Source organism: Schistocerca piceifrons, chromosome 9 (assembly GCF_021461385.2).
Source record: "Schistocerca piceifrons isolate TAMUIC-IGC-003096 chromosome 9, iqSchPice1.1, whole genome shotgun sequence".
NCBI lineage: Eukaryota > Metazoa > Arthropoda > Insecta > Orthoptera > Acrididae > Schistocerca > Schistocerca piceifrons.
The window spans coordinates 102,350,003-102,361,738 of record NC_060146.1 but is presented as its reverse complement, the minus strand read 5'-3'; positions in this window follow the sequence as shown (position 1 = coordinate 102,361,738).

Sequence of the window (11,736 nt, the reverse complement as noted above, 5' to 3'; positions counted from 1 at the left end):
GGCCTATAAACATTTTGCAATCTTTGAAACTACATAATCGTTTGAAAAATGGTTAGGTTAGATTTTTCTAGGTAATATGGACTATATGTATTAGCAGTAACTCAGTTTATGACATATATGGTGGTTTAGGAAATTAGAAAAGTTCATAAAAACCATTTTGTGCACGCAGGGTGGGAACACTTCATTTATGGGTACAAGTCCCATATTTAAAATTATGCAAAAATGTAATTAATGCTTAATAAATTAGTAAAATGTGTCATCTTGTGCATAAAATCCAAGCCAACAAAAGTGTAACAGCAAAGGTCAGTTCCAACAAACGTAGAGGCAAAATCTGCAATGGAAAACGTAGTTGATCACAAACTTTAATGTTAATTATCCTGTATGCTAATCATTTTTACTGAAATTGAAATATGTTAGTGAAAAGTCAGATGCCATTCTTTCTAATGAATGCTGTCACCATGCCCATAAATACATATTAGGCACACAAAAACTGAAAAGTCATACTGTAATAAGAAGGTCAGTAATTCACGTCTTTTGATTAACAAGGTTTGCAGAAAAACTAGCACATCACTAGAATCAGCCCATTGAAAAATAATGCCTTGAATATTGAATCTAAGTGAGGAAAAGCTTAGTTAAGACTCTGAACTATTTCAGCAACTACCACATGTGTATTTTTTTTTAAATAAACTTACGAAAATTGAAAAATAAGAAAAGGAAAAAAAATTATTGGCAGGAGTGCAATAAGAGCAGATGGGAGATTCCATCTTCCTCTCTTTCAGAGGAATCGCTTGACAGGTGACATAATGAAGCATCAAGCAATTGTCAGTTTGGTAATGGAGCACGGGGTGAAGAGAGGAAGGGGGGATTTTAATTGGAGACCAAGACTTGACTTCAGTAAGCAGTTTCAAATGAATTTAGGCTGCAGTAGGTTTACAGAGATGATGGGGCTTGCAGCAAACCAGTCTTAGGACTGAGGACCACAACAGCAAAATCTGCTTCCACTACTGCATGGACCAATAACTGCGTTTGCACAATTGTAACTGACAACTTACAGTTGTTCTTGGAATAACTGGTTCCTGAGTTGCAACACAATCACAAAAACAGTCCTGTTGCTTCTAGACAAACTGCTCTCACTGGTCTTTGTATGTGAATTGCCACGGACATTGACAATGCTTTAGAGAGTTAATTTCTTAAAGCCACCAGAATGCTGATTGATTGTTGAAATTTCCACTTCTCACCATCAATAATGTACGTGTGAGCTGATCTGGTCACACGCAACAGCAAAATCTGACAGAAAGCCAAAACTAATAGTCACAACAAGAAAACTGGCAAATGGAAATGCTCAGGTCAGTACCCTTCCTGATCAGACTTGAGAAATACAGAAGCAAATACAAGATGAGAGCTTAGTGACCAGTTCCACCAGCCTGGATAGCCTGGGAGGAATGACTGAGAGTTGCCTAGATATTTCATTTCACTATCGAACATTAAATCTGAATATTATTATTCTTTGTTCATAATAGTTCGGCTAAGGAGTAAGTTTAAGTCACATTACCTTTACACGCTATCCGATACTGCTTCATCTGTTAGCTTATATATTTCCTCTCTTGTGCTACCCATTGTATTCACCATTTTTCTTGGAATTGTTTTGTCTTAGGAACCTTCCTGAAGTGTCAGAATGGCAAAGGTGGATGTTACAAGGTATGAAAACCCAGGTAGCCAAGAACTACAAAATTTTATTTACTCTGTGAAGAGAACAATACTCTCTAGGTTCACTAAAAATAGCAAAAAAATACTTCTTGTGTGTACAGCTCAGTGCCAAAGAGTATCCATCACCATGTAGTGGAATGTCCTCAGGGAGGTTGTAGTACACGTCCCGCTAGGCCGGGAGCTCAAAGGCGAAGTCAGTGGCGATGTCCTGCACTGTGGTGTAGAGGAGGCACCCAGTGGAGGCCAGATGTTCAGACATGACAGTCAATGTGCTCCTTGGACTGCAGATGTGGGCAAAAGTCAGTCAGCCGAGTGTGGTGTGCTCTGCAACGGGAGCTCTGAACTGAGGAACTGCAGTGAGACAGCCAAGATGAGCATTTGGGCGACTTGTGGCTGCGCTCAGACACGAGAGCTCCATGCTGAAGAACTTCGGACAGTCGCCGCCTGACCGCAGAGGTGCTTGAAAGTGCAACTGCTGTAAATCAGCCAAGCTGCGGTCTTTACAGCCGGTCCACAGACGGAAAGTACGACCAGTGGTCGGAGAAACGTGACTGGCAACAACAAGATAGCGCAACACTTGTGATGAGGCCTTACCCCCTGGGCCACGTGGTGATACTTCTCAAGCAATTCACATACAGAACACAACACAAATGGATAGTTATATCAGTACAACGTTTTGTACTGTGTACCAGGTCTGAGAGTGGGGTTGTCGACACTTAAAACTGAAAGAAATTTAGTGATATAAGCACAAAAGGAGTGTAAACAGAGTGGGACTAACTCTTGAATAGTTTGTGGTCCTACTTATAAATAAGACTGAAATGTTTAGTCGTGCAGATATTAAGTTTACAACAAGGTTCTGGAATCTTTCAGAGTCCTATAATGCTAAATTTCACAGATTGGCAGAAGTTGGGAACTGGACCTGGGACATGCCAGAGGCTCTAGATCTTATATTGGAATTGGACAAAACACTTGCAGCATTGATATGCAGCAGTGTGTATTGTTCTGTTTAATTTTCAGGATAACTTTGAAACAGTGTTTAGGGGGCTGCTGAATATTCATATATGCATACTCCATTCCAAAATGTAGTGTTTAAAATCATCTAAGTGGGTGTTAGCCATCTTTAAGTGTCAACCTGTTACAAGATTAGTGTGCAGTTCTCTCATGAAACCAAACAAGAATATGACTGTTTGTGCTACCATTCTTTGTAAGTGAACAATGTGATAATAGTAATAATAATGTTGTGTGACGAGGGCCTCCCGTCGGGTAGACTGTTCGCCTGGTGCAAGTCTTTCGATTTGATGCCACTTCGGCGACTTGCGTGTTGATGGGGATGAAATGATAATGATTAGGACAACACAACACCCAGTTCCTGAGCGGAGAAAATCTCCGACCCAGCCAGGAATCGAACCTGGGCCCTTAGGGGTGACAGTCTGTCGCACTGACCACTCAGCTACCGGGGACGGACAATAATGTGATGAAATGGCTTCATCTATGAAAAAGAATGATCCCAAAAAAAGTTATGTAATAAATTTTACCCTCGAAAATGTGGAAGCGTCTATTTGGTACTAAATGTGAAATGACTTTTGTACCACCATTATAAAAGACTATTTTCATTGTAGGAGCAAAAGCAACATAGTACTCCTTTCAAGACAGTATTGTGTATGACTTGTTGGAATAACTTATTTTTTTGTTTATGCACAACATTATGTTCATGGTATGGAATATAAGTTACTATATATATGTGGAAGAGAGGAAAAGGAGAGAGAGAGAGAGAGTGTGTGTGTGTGTGTGTGTGTGTGTGTGTGTGTGTGTGTGTGCGTAACACACAATAGTTTTCAAAGGTGTATGTGCTGCAGTTGACAAATTGTATGTATCTACATAAGAATTAATAGTGCATTAATTACCATCACGTTCAATATTACTACAGTGTGGAAAAAATTAAAGTTACAATTGACATTGTGAATTTGGTTTATTTGTCCCATAATGAACATAATCTAAGTTGTTTGATTCAGGTACAGGAGACATGTCAAACTGTGGTAAAATTTCACCATAAACAATGAACAGTTGATATTAACAAGCAGCATCATAATAACAATTCAATTTTGTTATATATACACACAATAAAATCTGACACTTAATTACCCTTTGCTCAGATTATCATTTCATCTTCTATGAATTCTTCTATTGAATAGCTTTGTTTTTAAAATTTCTGGCTTCATATTTAATATGTTCTTGCCCATTAACTTGTTGTATATTGCCATCCTCATGTATTGTGGAGTCTGTGCATATAATTACAACAGGTGTGTGGGTAGCATAAAATTATTTTTATTTCTTGTGTTATATGTATGGTTAAAATGATTCTCCTCAAATAATGTTTGTCTGCTGTGTAGGAAGATTGTAATTTCATAAATGTATACAGATGGAACAGTCAGGATTTGTAGTTTCCAAAATAACGGGCAACAGGACTCTGTTTGCTGTGCAGTACACATGTATTGGACAATTTTCTTTTGCGGTTTCAGTATGTGAGAGACACTACTTGAACTTCCCCAGAAAATTATCCCGTATCTAACGACAGATTCGAAATAACTATGATAAGCAATTTTTAGTGTACTCAGGTCAGTGGAATTTGCTAGTATTTGCATTGCACATGCAAAACTGCTTAGTTTATTTGGCAGGGAGCCAATATGTGTATTCCAGCTTAAGTTCTTGTCAACATTTTGAATGTTTGGTTTTGAAATGTACCACATGGGTTTTAACAATGTTCAGTTTCGACCTATTTAACTGGAACCAGCTTTCTAAGATATCCAGTATGCTTACAATGGAGCTCGGAATTTTTTCTGCATCATCATCTTCAATTAAGACAGAAGTATCGTCTGCAAACAGAACTATTGGGGAATTTACATATATGAGTAAGTGATTTACGTAGAACAGGAACAGGGTTCACCCCAAAATGGAGCCTTGAGACACACCTTGTGATACTGTACTCCATTTAGAATAATAATTCACGACTTCTGAGGGGATAGACACCCTAACAAAGAGATAGATCTGTTTTGTGTATCTATCAGCTGTACTGTGCTGAGGTAAGTACTGGCCAGCCCCTCTATCTCTTTGTTAGTATTTGTTTCACATCTTTATATGAGATTTTCCATTAATCATTGGGATAGTTCCCCTATGTTTTCTGTTGAGTAAGTATGATGCTAGCCAATTTAGAGCATTGTCCTTAATCCTGTATTAGTCTAATTTGTGGGTAAGCAAAAACTGGTTTCCATAAATTCAGCAGCAGAATAAAAACAATGCTGGAACATTTTACTGGTAACATTCTTCCTGTATGAGTTATTATTTTTCAATGTGCAAGGCAAGTTATTATAGAGTATGCTGCCTTGATTCCTCACATTGTCAGGGCATTTACTCACATCATCTTTTGTTTCAAAGAAATGGAGATTATTATTTATGAATGAAAAGGTCTGCAACAAGTATATGCGTGGGACTGGTAATATTCCCAGTTCTTAGAAGATTAGCTCGATTGCTCCATGTGGTGGCAATTGTATCGTGATCTACACAGTTAATTATCACATGACAGGTATTTTCTTGTGTATTGACCTTCAGAAAGGAATAAAGTACGAAATGACTGAATCAACTAGAGCAATGTATACAATGCTAATGGTAGTCATGTCCTACTCTAAAAGCATAGTTGAAGCTACTGTGATGTAACATGGGTTATTCTTGAGAATGACCTATGTTGTACTAAGGATACTCTCACTGGAAAAACATGGCCACGTGCCTTATTAACATTTTATGTAGTTGGAAAAATACACTGCCCACACCCCGGTCTGTGATCTGTGTGGACGTTGCGTATGCAGTGATATAATATGGCAGAGGCGAGGTCGGCGTGGTGAGCACAGTAGCACTTGCTGGATGTGGACATTTACACCTTCATGACACCCCTTGAATGTGTCATGAACACATCAGAGAAAAGTGACATACTGCAATGTAAACACACAAGAGAAATGAAGATTGTAACTGTTAGATCTTAAGCCGAGTTTGATGTGGTTGGACATATTGATTGACGAATTTGAATTTATGAGGTACAGACCACATTGGAAGGAGAACAGTTGAAGGTAACGTAGACTGCATCACAATGACAGATTCACCATTCACCAAGCAGCGTTCCCTACACACACACACACACACACACACACACACACACACACACACACACACAAAAGGGAAATGTTGCACTACTCATGTTGCACAGCAGTGGATATTCCACTGTAAAGTGTTAACCTTTTATCTCACTAACCTGTTCAATAACTTGACTGTCTATGACTGCTGGTTCTATATCTACTGATTGCCAGAAGACCATATGAACTGTTTTATCTATATTAAGTAAGAGGTTGCTCCATAGAGCCAGTACGGCAGATTTTTGTTGTTGTCAACTAAATCATCTGTCATATGCCATGGAGAAATGTTTCAAGAGAGGAGTGTATTATAACACTGGTACTGCCAAGGGAAGGTTTCCTGGGAGACCATTGTTAAAGTGAAAGAAAATTTGAGACCTGTGACACTCCTGAGGTGACTGATAATGTGTATCTATAAGTTGTTGCTACCTTCTGTTTGAGAGGTTTATGTGAAACCAATCATTCCTGGCTTCTCTTATGCCTTTAGCATCCAGTCTTTACAGGAGTAGGATGTGACTGACTAGATCAAGTACAGTTCTAAGATCACTATGGAGTTCCAGCCAGCTTTAACAGTTCTTAAATGTATTAACTTTTAGAGGTAAGCGGCCCTCATTCTTGTACTGAAACTAGGAATGAGAAACATATCTTTAAGTGATTGCCGTGGCACATTTCCAACCAAGTTGAAAGTTCCATGTTTGCTCACAACATTTCAACACATGACTAGCTCATCTTCTGAGGCACTGTAACCAGTGGTCTTCTGTGAGCTGTGTTTCAACTCTAGTCTGGTAGTGGACAAACATAAGACTGTTTCCTGAATCATTTGAAGGTGAAGATTAGCTCTGTTCAGGAAATAACATGCACAAAAGACAGAACATAAACTTGAGTAAAAATATAAAAATCACTTTCATTCTAACAGACATTGTGTTTCCCGATAACAAAGGAAAGTATTCAGGGATGTGGAATGAAATAAGTTACGGTGTCACGTACTTTTATACTTGTCTATTTTATCCTGTCAAGGTAAGCAGTACTCACTACTTCAGTGTCATAATTTTATTATCTTTTGAGTAAATTTTTGCTTTTGATTCGAGCTGATTGACAGAAGAAGCAGCCACTAAGTGCTATTTCTGTAAAGTGTACAAATAATAAGTTACAACTAATATTAAGCCACTGACTTACTTATATTTTTCCCCATAGTCAACTCTACATTTACTGTGTAATTTATGAAAATCAGCATATTTTGTCTTACAAACTTTTCTCAAAATTATTTAATTTTTTGATAGGAATTCTTTATAAATCTATACTTATTATTTATTGAAGTGATAGGAGTGAAGATCATACTGTTTCAGAAGTTTTTGTTGATGTGGTGTCCCTGAAAAAATAGAAACATGTGCAACACCAGTAGACATTTCTCACTCTCAAACCGTGTTTCACTTTTCTTCTTTGTTGTTCCTCACCCTGCACAGTTTCTGGAGGGTGTTTACTTGGTCGGGTTTCAGGGGATAAACCTGACAAAACTTGAAAACAATTGTTTATAATTCACAAAATATCAAAAGAAATTGAGAGTGTTATACACCACTAGATCAATTTCGCAGCTTTCCAGTGGTATATAACACGTCATGCCATCTATTGGCAGAGAAGAGGAAACACTGAGAAGAAGCTATAGCTGCTCAGCCCACCTCACAGCAGGCAATGTAATAACTGACTTGAAACTTGTGGCCGGCAATATAAGCCAATTAGTTAATCTACTCACATTGATAATTATGCATAATCCTTTATTATTTTATATTTACACTAGCTTATTATCAAGTGCTGTCTGACTTCTTATTTGTTTCCATTTTATATTGGATATAAAATCAAATTAAGGATAAAAAAGAAATTTTTCCAGTATATAGAGGAGTCAAAAATTTAACTGTGATGGAAGACTGAACTCTGATTATAAGGAAAGGAAGAGAAGGAAAAAATAGAAGGAGAACATGGACTGGTGGAAATGAATGAAAGATGAAGCTGCCTGATAGAGTTTTGCAAAGAGCATAATTCAATCATCACGAACACATGCTTTAAGAATTATGTAAGAAGGCTGTACATGAAGAAGAGATCTGTAGACAATGGAACATTTCAAGTTGATTATATGATGGTAAGACAGAGATTTCAAAACCAAATTTTAAATTGCAAGACATTTTCCTGGGTCAAATGTGGACTCTGACCATAATTTACTGGTTATGAACTGAAGAATAAAACTGAAGACATTGCAAAAAGGTGATAAATTAAAGAACTGAAACCTCTTGTTGAGAGTTTTGGGGTTAGCATGAGGCAACATCAGGCTGAAACAGGGGAAATCAATACAACAGCAGATGAACAGATAACTTTGAGAGATGAAATAAGGAAGGGAATAGAGGATCATGTAGGTAAAAAGACAAGGCTTAATAGAATTCCAAGTATAATACAGAAGATACTGGACTCAACTGACAAAAGGAGAAAATATAACAATTAGCAAATTAACCAGGTGAAATGGAATACAGATGTCTAAAAAATGAGACTGAAAGAAAATGGAAAATGTCAAATCAGGAGTTACTAAAGGATAAATGCAAGCCTGTAGAAGCATGGATAAGACAGATAAGATAGATGCTGGTTGTACAAAAATTAGAGAGACCACTGGAGAAAAGAGCTCAGAACTTGAGGGCAATATTACAAAACAAGAAGAGTGGTGAAGATTAGGTGGGTGATACGATAGAGCAAAGGCAAATTCGACAGGCACTGCAACACCCAAATAGAAATGAGGCCCCTGGAGTAGACAAGATTCCGTCAGAATTATTGACAGTCTTGAGAGAGCTAACCAGAACAAAATTATTTAACCTATTATATGAGACAGACAGGGCAGAGGAGCAGACAGATGTTCAGGGCACTCTCTTTTCCTAGGGGTGGGAAACTGCCCCTAAAGTCGGAAGAATCAGCAATGATCAACGGCATGAGGATGCAGAAGGCAATGGAAACCACTGCATTAAAAACATGTAACATTTATCCACAGGACATGTGGCCTGTAATTGGAAAGTGTCATGATGATCTCTCCATTGGCAAAATATTCCGGAATAGTCCCCCATTGATCTCCGGGAGGGGACTGCCAAGGGGGAGGTTACCATGAGAAAAAGATTGAATAATCAATGAAAGGATAACATTCTATGGGTTGGGGCATAGAATGTCAGAACCTTGAACGTGATAGGGAAACTAGAAAATCTGAAAAGGAAATGTAAAGGCTCAATCTAGATATAGTAGGGGCCAGTGAAGTGAAGTGGAAAGAGGACAAGGATTTCTGGTCAGATGAGTATAGGGTAGTATTATCAGCAGCAGAAAATGGAATAACAGGAGTAGGATTTGTTATGAATAAGAAGGTAGGGCAGAGAGTGTGTTACTGTGAACAGTTCAGTGACAGGGTTGTTCTTATCAGTATCGACAACAAACCAACACTGACAGCGATAGTTCAGGTATACATGCCAATGTCGCAAGTTGACGATGAAGAGAGAGAGAAAGTGTATGAGGATATTGAAAGGGTAAGATAGTATGTAAAGGGAGATGAAAATCTAATAGTCATGAGAGACTGGAATGCAGTTGTGGGGGAAGGAGTATAAGGAAAGTTTACAGGAGAATATGGGCTTGGGACAAGGAATGAAAGAGGAGAAAGACTAATTGAGTTCTGTAACAAGTTTCAGCTAGTAATAGTTCAAGAATTACAAGAGGAGGAGGTACACTTGGAAAAGGCTGGGCGATATGGGAAGATTTCAGTTAGATTACATCGTGGTCAGATAGAGATTCCGAAATCAGATACTGGATTGTAAGGCATACCCAGGAGCAGATATAGACTCAGATCACAATATAGTAGTGATGAAGAGTAGGCTGAAGTTGAAGAGATTAGCCAGGAAGAATCCATATGCAAAGAAGTGGGATACTGAAGTACTAACGAGATACGGTTGAAGCTCTCTAAGGCTATAGATACAGCAATAAGGAATATCTCAGTAGGCAGTACAGTTGAAGAGGAATGGACCTCTCTAAAAAGAGCCACCACAGAAGTTGGGAAGGAAAACGTAGGTACAAAGAAGATAATTATGAAGAAACCATGGGTAACAGAAGAAATACTTCAATGGATCAATGAAAGGAGGAAGTACAAAATGTTCTGGGAAACTCAGGAATGCAGAAGTACAAGTTGCTGAGAAATGAAATAAATAGGAAGTGCACTGAAGCTAAGACAAAACAGCTGCAGGAAAAATGTGAGACATCAAAAAAGAAATGATTGTCAGAAGGACAGACTCAGCATACCAGAAAGTCAAAACAACCTTCGGTGACATTACAATCATAGATAATAACATTAAGAGAGCAATTGGAATTCCACTGCTAAATGCAGGGGAAAGAGCAGATAGGTGGAAAGAATACATTGAAAGCCTCTATGAGGGGGTAAGATTTGTCTGATGTGATAGAGGAAGAAACAGGTGTTGATTTAGAAGAGATAGGGGATCCAGTATTAGAATCAGAATTTAAAAGTGCTTTGGATGACTTAAGATCAAACAAGGCAAAAAGGATAAATAACACTACATCAGCATTTCTTAAATCATTGGGGAAAGTGGCAACAAAATGACTGTTCATGTTGGTATGTAGAATGTATGAATCTGGCGACATACCATCTGACTTTCAGAAAATCATCATCCACACAATTCCGAAGACCGCAAGAATTGCCAAGTGCAAGAATTACCGCACAATCAGCTTAACAGCTCATGCATCCAAGTTGCTTACAAGAATAATATACAGAAGAATGGAACAGAAAATTGAGGATGTGCTATATGATGAACAGTTTGACTTTAGGAAAGGTAAAGGCATGAGAGAGGCAATCCTGACATTGCAGTTGATAATGGAAGCAAGACTAAAGAAAAATCAAGACATATTTATAGGATTAGTCGACCTGGAAAAGGTGTTTGACAATGTAAAATGGTTCAAGATGTTCGAAATTCTGAAAAATGTAGGGGTAAGCTATAGGGAGAGATGGCTCATGTAGAATATGTATAACAGCCAACAGGGAATAATAAGAATGGATGACCAAGAACAAAGCGCTTGCATTAAAAAGGGTGTAAGACAAGGATGTAGCCTTTCGCCCCTACTGTTCGATCTGTACATTGATGAAGCAATGATGGAAATAAAAGAAAAGTTCAGGAGTGGAATTAAAATTCAAGGTGAAATGATACGATTTACTGATGGCATTGCTATCCTGAATGAAAGCAAAGAAGAATTACATGATCTGCTGAATGGAATGAACAGTCTAATGAGTACAGAGTATGGATTGAGGGTAAATTGAAAAAAGATGAAGGTAATGAGAAGTAGTAGAAATGAGAACAGCGAGAAACTTAACATCATGATTGATAATCACGAAGTAAATGAAGTTAAGGAATTCTGCTACCTAGGCAGTAAAATAACCAATGATGGACGGAGCAAGGAGGACATCAAAAACAGTCTAGCAATGGCAGAAAGGGCATTCCTGGCCCAGAGAAGTCTACTAATATCAAATATTGGCCTTAATTTGATGAAGACATTTCTGATAATGTATGTCTGGAGTACAGCAATGTATGGTAGTGAAGCATGGACTGTGAGAAAACTGGAACAGAAGAGAATTGAAGCATTTGAGATGTGGTGCTACAGACTAATGTTGAAAAGTAGGTGGACTGATAAGGTAAGTAATGAGGAGGTTCTGCACAGAATCGGAGAAGAAAGGACCATGTGGAAAATGCTGATAAGGAGAAGGGACAGAATGATAGGACATCTGCTAAGACATGAGGGAATGACTTCCATGGTACTAGAGGGAGCTGTAGAGGGC